Here is an 8342-nt window from a genome sequence, read left to right on the forward strand (position 1 = left end):
TTAATATTAAACTGAAATTAAGTATTAATCAAAAGGGAATTTTCCATAGGATACACCGACAAAACTTTTGATAAACAGAAAGTAAAAATCAAAATGAGATCATTTTATTTAACATAACCAATTCTTAAATTAGAAATTTAGTATTTTTTATACATCGAAGTGGAATTTATAGAAATATTTTAAAGATTTTTGCATGAAATTTTCTGAACTAAAGCAAAAAGGTTAGTGTTAAAGAAACACTAATTCACACCAACATCTGTAGCAATACTATTTGGTACTTCTAAAGAATATGAACCAGAATAATGTATATATACTGACCCTAAATTAAATTTTTGGTTTAGTTTGGAAAAAGTTGGATGGTATAAAGTCTGTAAAAGCACCATAATTTTATTAAATTTTGTTAAACAGAAAAGTAAAGCTAAACAAAAAGCAGAAGCCAAAAAATCAGGTTTATTTTACATAACCAAGGATATTGAAAACTTTCAAAGTCTTACATATTTTACAAGAATGGCAGAAGAAAGCTACATAAATACACATTACAAGAACAGCGCTTCTCTCCAGTGTTAGACTGTGTATGAAATGAAATGTTGAAAATGATGCGTCACACACTTCATAATAATAAGTTTTCCCTCTGGTGTAAATATGCAGTCGTCATCATTAAAATAAATTTTTACGCTTGCTAAGTCACACATTTTATGTTTCTCTTAAGTCTGGATCTGCATGTTTATCATTAAAATAAAGTATTGTTATTGATGAATTACTTCATACGAATAAGGTTCCTTTTTTCATTTTTGTTCAAGTATCTCTTAAGGATCAATTGGACACTTTTAAGATTACTATTTTTCTCATTTTAGTTCAAGTATTTCTTAATAATCAATGGCACCCTTTTCGTTAATAATCAGTCACACACTATACAGAAATAAGGTTTCTATTTTCCATTTTAGTTCACGTATCTCTTACATATCAATGGGGCCCTTTCTTCGATTGTGAGATCGCATATGTATCTTTAAATTAGACGGCATTGTATAAGATGAGCCACACAAGTCACAAGAATAAGGTTTTTCTCCAGTGTGAGATCGCATATGTATCTTTAAATTAGCTGATGTTGTAAATGAGGCATCACACACTTCACAAGAATAAGGTTTTTCTCCTGTGTGGGTTCGTATGTGTGTCTTTAAGGAAGATTTCTCTGTAAATGCAGAGTCACAAATCTGACAGCAATATGGTTTCTCACCACTGTGAATGCGCATGTGCGTCTTTAGATTGGATTTTTTAGCAAATGCTGAGCCACACACTTCACAAGAATGTGGCTTTTCCCCAGTGTGTGTTTGCACATGTTTCTTTAAATCTGACGTGTTTGTAAAGGAAGAGTCACATACTTCACAAGAATAAGGTTTCTCCCCTGTGTGACTTCGCGTGTGTATCTTTAGATGTGACGTCGTTGTGAATGATGAGCTGCACACTTGGCATGAATAAGGTTTCGCGCCTGTGTGACTTTGCGTGTGACGCTTTAACTGACTTTTTGTTGCAAATGATGCAACACACACTCCACACGAATAAGGCTTTTCTCCAGTGTGGGTTCGCATGTGTATCTCAAACGTAGATTTGTATTTAAGTGATGAACCACACACTTCACATGGATAAGCATTCTCTCCGCTGCGTCTATTCATCTCTGAGTTTAAATAAGATATTGTAGAACTTAAATGATCATCACAGTTTTCCAAGACACATTGTTATTTACATTGCTTTGTTGTTCCTGTTGCCTCTCAATGAGAGCAAAGTTAGATACAAAGTCGGTTTTTAATGTAGAGAAAATCCAGTTCCCTAAAATTGGTCATTTTGGATTGGAACAAAAATTAAAATTACCCCTTCAAAGAATTTCTCCTTCACTGATTGAAGGCAGAATAGACTATGTGTAGCATAAGAGATAGGCACATTTCATTAAATTTTATATCCCATATGTTTTCATTTTTCTCAACTGTTGTAGTTCCCTGTAAATAAATAAGAATTTTCTTATTAATCTATTAATATACTGATAAACATAAAGCATCAACACATTTTTTAAATAATCTTTTCTAGAAAAATCTTTGATAAGTATTTATTTGACAGGGTAATAACCTTGGTTTTATATTTTTATTTCATATGTTGAGAAGAAAGTTCTTGTGGAATTTTCAATTTTGATTTCTTGATATATTTTCAAATAGGTTTTTGTCATAGTACCTTTACTTTATATATCATTTTAAAGAGAGTCTTTCGCTCCATCTAATCATTTAAATTACAATCGTTTAAAAACAGAACGTTGAATACAAGATGGAAAAAAAGCAAATTCGCACAATTTTCTTATTTCAATTCAAGCTAGGCCAAAAAGCTGCTGAAACAGCTTGCGATATCAAGAAAGAATTTGTCCCAGGATTCGCTACTGAATGCACAGTACAATGGTGGTTTAAGAAATTTTGTGATGGTGAAAAGTATCTTGAACATGATGAGCATAATAGTCAGCCATCGGATGTTAATCAATTAAGAGACTTAATCGAAGCTAATCTATGCACATCTGTTTGAGAACTTGTTTCTGAATTAGACATAACATATACATTTGAGAACGATTGGAAAGACAAAAAACTTAATAAATGGGTGTCTCATGAATTGAATGACAACCAAAAGAAACGTTGTTATGAAGTGTCACCTTCCCTTCTTTTGTACAAGAAGAATGACCTGTCTCTCAACCAGGTTGTGATTGTAATGAAAACTGGGTTTTTTGTGACAAGCGACACTCAGCCCAATGGTTAAATGCCGACGAAGCTCCACAACACTTCCTGAAGCCAGAGTTACACCAAAAGAAGATCATGCTGACTGTTTAGTGGTTTGTGACCAGTCTCATCCGTTAGATTTTTTGAATGCAGGTGAAACCATTATGGCAGAAAAGTACTGTCAAAAGATGGATGAAACGCATCAGAAACTTTGACAACACCCACCATTAGTCATTAGAAAAGGGTCAATTTTCCACCTCAACACACTTTGCAAAACCAACCCTGCGGAAGTTGAACGAATTCGGCTTGACAACTTTCTGCATGAGAAATGCTTCAAAACATAAGCAATATCAAAAACGCCTTCAGTGACTTCAGCACCACCAGAATGTAAGATTTTTTATGTTACTGGCATAAATATACTTGTTTTGCATTGGCCAGAGTCTGTTGATTCTGATGGTGCTTATTTCGATCAATAAATTTTTGTTTGAGCCAAAGTATGTTCATTTAAATTTAAAAGTTAAAGACCACAAGAACTTTCTTGTCAACCTGATAAAGAAAAAGTAATGTTACATGTTTAACAATGTTTATATAATAACTAAAACATCTTATTATTTAAACAGATGGCTGGTCAAAACTAATCCTGTTAAATTTGATATTCCAAAATGTTCAAATTGAATCAGTATCATTTGAAAAATTTTAAATGTCTTTCGATATTTAACATAAAGTGTATTAATTTATATAAACCATACACTTCTTATTGCAAGTGAAATCATTTATTTTAGCAATAGTTTAGTAAATCAGGTTTCCAAAATTTGTACTAAAAATGTCCACATGAATAAAGTATTTCATAAAATTTAATTGTGACAGTTCAGTCCTCAGTGCAGGTGATACTCAGAATACAATTGTGAATTACTTAAGACTTCTACTTGATCATAACTTATCGAATGGATTAAATAAAGGGTTTTCCAAGCAGATTTTTCAAGTTCAACAACATATACCTGGGGATGTTTTTTTTGAAAGTGAGTAATGAAACACTACGTTTTATTGATCAATTCTTTACCGTAATATTAAATATGTTTTTATTGGAATCCTTTGAGATAAGTAATTTGTTTATTCATTCTTTTTTTCAGACGGTTATCCTTATCAATTGCTGTTTCACCGTGTTCCAGTCAACTCATCACCTGGCATTCTTCAGGTAATTAACTGCGACGGAATAGGATTGCTGAGTCTTGCAACCATATCCCCAGTAATTACTGCCTTCCATAGTTGCTGTCTCACCACGTTTTGGCCAACTAATTCTCTGGCCTGCTTGGATAGGATTAAAACAGCTATCTTCAGACTATGCTCACCTGAAACCATAGAGATTCAACATCTTTATCTCATCTCAAAAGGCAACTCACGTGAGCAATAGTGTTATTAATAGTGACAAGTCTTCTATTCCTTCTCTTTTTAATGACCTCCTGGTCATTTCATCTTCTAAGGATTATAACAGAGCACATGTGAAAATATCAGCAGCAGTCAAAGGATAGATGGCTAGTGAAGGTATTATCAGCAGCAGTGTTTAAGCACATATGCAAATTAGCAAGTGTGCATGGCCTTGCGCCACAGAAAAAAAAATGACAACATGTGGAGAGAAGCAAAGTGCATGCTGGAAAAGGTGGATGTGTAAAGTCGGTGAGAAATGATGCTGAAGGAGAAAGAAAAACATGTTTCAGGTGAGATAGACGTATAGCTCTGATGTCAAGACAGCGGGGACTTGTTAATCTCATGGAAGATAAAATCGACAGTAAAAAACAAAAAACAAGAAGCAGGCATTGTTTGGAAAGTAATGGTAATAAATGCCTTTTGTTAAAACAGAAAAAAAACAAGTTGGATTTATTTTTGTTTGTTTGTTCCTTCGCAACAGTGATGGATGGTGTGGGGATCTGAGAAAGCTTTGAACTGTAATGAACATGGCTCAAGTGTAACGGCCACATTACAGGATAAGACTGGTCTCTTTGCTGACAATTCTTCTATTGATGATTCTGGTGCTGTTCTTCTGGATTTTCCTTCGAAAACTGATCAGACTCTTGATTCTGTAATTATCATTCCTAAGATGGTTGCTAGAATTCTTGCCCGTCTTGACCAATCTAATGCTTCTAGTCCTGATTTGATTCCTGTGTTATTCTCAAACATTGTGCACTTGAATTTTCTTTTAACCCCTCAAAATTATTCATCCCTATTTGTTTCAGCCTTGTTTCCCTTCTAATTAGAAGGAGTCCTCTGTTGTCCTTATCTTTAAAATTGCTGGTGATTGATCTGATGCAAGTAAATATTATCCTTTTAGTCTTCTCTCTGTTATTAGCAAAGGTTTTGAGAAGTTGGTCAACAGTAGGCTTGTTCATTTTCTGGAAAGTCTGGGCCTCTTTAGTTGTGTTCAGTATGGCATTCATGATTTCTGTTCAACAGCTTATCTATTAACTGTTTTAACTAAATGGATCTGTTGGTTCATTTATAATTCAGGCGAGGATAGGCTCATTGTACTTGACATTTCAAAGGTGTTTGACAAAGTGTGATATCCTGGTCTTCTACATAAACTTTGAGGTTATGGTATTGGTGGTAAAGTTCTAGACATTGTAAGGGTGTTTCTTTCTGATCGAAGCTTGCAAGTAACTCTTGATAGAGTATCTTCATTTTCTTTTCCTATCAATGCTGGTGTTGCTCAGGGCTGTATTTTAGGGCCAACACCGTTTCTTCTCTATATAAATTACCTTCCAGAGAAAATTATTAAGAAAATTAATATTTATGCTACACCTCTCTATTCTGGTATTGCTTCTCACCCATCTTTCTTGGATCAGTTAAAATATGCAGTTGATCTAGAAGCTGATTTGGATGCTATTATGAACTGGAGAAAGAACTGGCTTTTTTCATTTAATCCTGTTAAGACTTAACTATTGTCCTTCATTTGCAGGCATGTCCCTTTTCTTCTCGAGATTCTTATGGATGGCTCTGCTCTTGATGAGAAATTGACTCTAAAACTTCTTGGTTTTTCTGTAACAGAGCGCATATGGCAGCTGTATGCAAATAATCAAACTGAGTATGAGATGATGTCCCAGCAAGAAAGAAGGATAAAGATTATAAAACGAAAAATGTTTTCAGAGAGAGAAAAACAGTATTCAAAAGAGATTCAAGGTATTTAAAAGAGATTCAAGAGACCAGGGAGCATGTCAGAGATAGATGTGTTATGCATATGTTATGCAGGAAAAGACCTGTAAATAAATGTTGATTGCTTCACTAAAGACAAAAGGGAATCGAGTTATTCCTTGTCTTATGTTCCTTGTAATGGTGTCTATATTTTAAGATGTGGGTAAACGTGTATAATATCACCTTTCTTTCTTATCAAATCTTTCTTGTTCATATATTAAATCTTTCTTGTTCTCATAAAATCAGTTCTCTCTATTGCTCTAAACACTTTCTCACAACTAATGTTATTTTCTATTTCCACAAATCTACTGTCATGCCATCCCGGTGAATCAGTGCCCTATTTGAAGGTTCTTGATATATTGCAGAAACGTATCTGTGATTTGATTGGTCCCATACTTTCTTTTGCATTGCAACATCTCTTTCATAGATGCAATGATTCTAGTCTCAGTCTCTTCTACAAATACTATTATGCCATGTGTTTAAAAATTGTCTGATCTATTCCTTGCTTCCTTTGTTCTAGCTTGTTTGACTCATTGGTCTAGAGGTCTCATCAATTCGCTGTTTTGATACTTCATTGTAATACAGCTTCCTATTTCAGTAGTTTCTTTCCAGAAACTGCAAGATTGTAAAGCTCTCTTCCTGTTTATCGTTTACCTTCTACCTACAGCCTTGGTCTTTTCAAGGCTAAGGCCAATACACATCTGTCTTTGCAATAATCAGCTTTTGTTATTGTTAGCTCCTTACATCAACTGGCTTCATGCCGTGTCTCAAGCTTTCTCCATAAAAAGTAAAGATCTAAACATATTTATGTGAATTGATAAAAAATAGGTTACGAATACTCTTATTTAGTATATCTGAAGACAATATATTTTTAAAATTGTGCAAACATAAGCACATTTATTTGAAAAAGTATCTAAAGGTATTGATGTGTACAAATAAATTCATAAAAGTAAGCAAACGGGTATTCTTATTATACTCAAAGTGAATGGTTAAATTCAAGATTAGTCCCCTACATTGTTGGCAATCACTTTTTGTGGGCCTGTCATTTGACCGATGAAGACTCTGAAAAAACCCTTCTGTTTTTTCATGTTTTTTCCAACAGTAAAATGAAATGAGATTTTATTTTATGATAAAAAATATATTTTACTTTTTCCTTGAAAATATTTTTAAAATAAACAAACGAACAAAAATATATTTAAGAAGTACTTTGCATTAAAAAGAGTTTTTATTTGAACTTTTATAATACAAATGTATTTATGAAATAAAGTTCACTAGCCCTCTCATGGCCTTGAACTTAACGTTACAAAGATTACAGCTACCTTGTGTGAATAATAGGATCATTTTGATCGGTAAAGTTATATCTGTGGTTCGAAACTAAAATGAAAGAAAAATCTTCATTCATTTTTTTTTTAATGTAACGATTTTAACGACTTTTTTCACCTTGTATTTTTAAATAAACAAACGAATAAAAAATATTGTAACATAAAATTATTGGAATTTTTTTAAAAGAAAAATATGATCAAGTTGACCTCATTTTCATTTTGTAGTAAAAAAAAATCCACCTCATTTCGTTTTATTAAAATCACTTAGTTTCATTTTCATATTTAAAAAAAAAAAAAAAAAAGAAAGAAAGAAAAGAAACTAATAAAAATAGAATGGATTTTTTCCAGGATCTTCACCGGCTAGCTAACAGGCCCGCAGAAATCGTTTCGAAAAAACGGGAGCGGGGACTAATCTTAAATTTAACCACACGAGAAATAAAAAACAATAACTTAGAATTATTACAAATTGAGACGATAATTATGTTATCACCGTCTACTTCCACACCATCCTAAGTCTCTGGCGATTAGAATCAGATAATATGTCGTTTTGCCGGCTTTTTAAAAGCAAGAATTAAGCATTCAATAATAAAATGAAGGCAATGAAAACAATTTCAGTAACAATTAAACTTACCTTTATGTATTTCTTTCGCTTTTTCAAAAAAAGGAAATCAATGAAATAATCATATATTAATTAAAGTAGTTAAATTTCGCAATAAAAAAAATATTTGCGATCATCGAAGAAGAACGTGAAAAGAAGGAGGGTGATATTTCAAGATGAAGTCAATAAGGGGAGATAATCTATATTTTTTAATGACGTATAATTGAGAATAAATGTTTGTGTTCGCATGATCATGTTTGTACGTAACTGTGTAATATGAAAACTCAATTTTATCAATTTTATTTAATGCATAACGAATAGCTTGATAAAAACCATTAAAATTTTAATAATTGATGTTTTCATTCATTTAATGACAGTTTAATAGTTTTAGTTAAAGTTACGGTTTAGTACTGAACTGCAGCAAATAGGTACCCGGTGTTAACCTAGAAAGGATTCCTTCTGATAATTGATTATTTACGATTCATATTAGGT

At 32.7% G+C, this 8342-nt stretch overlaps 1 long non-coding RNA gene across 1 annotated transcript; it reads right to left on the minus strand.

The window, feature by feature from the left end:
* Positions 1 to 432: 432 nt before the first annotated feature.
* LOC145242341 (uncharacterized) lies at positions 433 to 8034 on the minus strand. Its single transcript, XR_013862708.1, has 2 exons — positions 7884 to 8034; positions 433 to 1991 (listed from the first exon to the last, which is right to left on the minus strand). It is a non-coding gene; the product is annotated as an uncharacterized LOC145242341 (long non-coding RNA).
* Positions 8035 to 8342: the final 308 nt, after the last annotated feature.

This window comes from Euprymna scolopes, chromosome 21 (assembly GCF_053919585.1).
Source record: "Euprymna scolopes isolate OS-2025 chromosome 21, ASM5391958v1, whole genome shotgun sequence".
NCBI classification, from domain to species: domain Eukaryota; kingdom Metazoa; phylum Mollusca; class Cephalopoda; order Sepiida; family Sepiolidae; genus Euprymna; species Euprymna scolopes.